We start from the raw sequence: 682 nt of genomic DNA, 5'->3' as shown, positions 1-682 counted from the left end.
TAAAGCTGCTGGGTCCCGGTGTGACTGAACCCTCTGCCACCCCTTAAATTGCATCCATGATGATTGGGGTCTGTCAAGGGTCCATCTTTTTTTTTTCAACAGACATCGATAGACAAACTAGTCAGAATTGTAGGACTTTTTTGTTGAAGAATTGTAAAGAACATTACATCGAAGATTCCTAATTAAAAAAAAATAAGAGTAGTAATAACAATATTAAATAATAATAATTAAAAAAAATGCATTAAAAAGTGTCTCTTTATAGGGGTGATCTTCTCAAATAAGATGGCTGCTATATATCATTTATTACAGAATTAGAAAGCTACGTGAATAGGGTTGGTCTTCACAGAGGTCTATTCCAAAAATTTCGCTGCACAATTTTTCCCTAGCTCAGTATATTTTGCACCTTTTTCTCAGAAAAATAAGCATAAAAATCTAATTAGATTTTTTTTTTCTAGAATACAGTGCTCTACTTTCTTGCAGTGACCTTTAATTTCAGCCCCTGGGGTACTGGGTAGGGACAGAGAAATGTACCTTAGGCCAGAGAATGTCCTCTGATGTGTCTTACGGACACATGCATGGAATGTAGTGACACACGGAGCTGCCTCTATGTGGGCTGGGCCCTTTGACTGCTGTCCAAATAGCTGGCAGCATAACTCACCTGTAAACTTGAGACTTGAGACAG

This window comes from Leptodactylus fuscus, chromosome 8 (assembly GCF_031893055.1).
Source record: "Leptodactylus fuscus isolate aLepFus1 chromosome 8, aLepFus1.hap2, whole genome shotgun sequence".
Classification (NCBI taxonomy): domain Eukaryota; kingdom Metazoa; phylum Chordata; class Amphibia; order Anura; family Leptodactylidae; genus Leptodactylus; species Leptodactylus fuscus.
Note: the sequence above shows the minus strand (reverse complement) of the source record.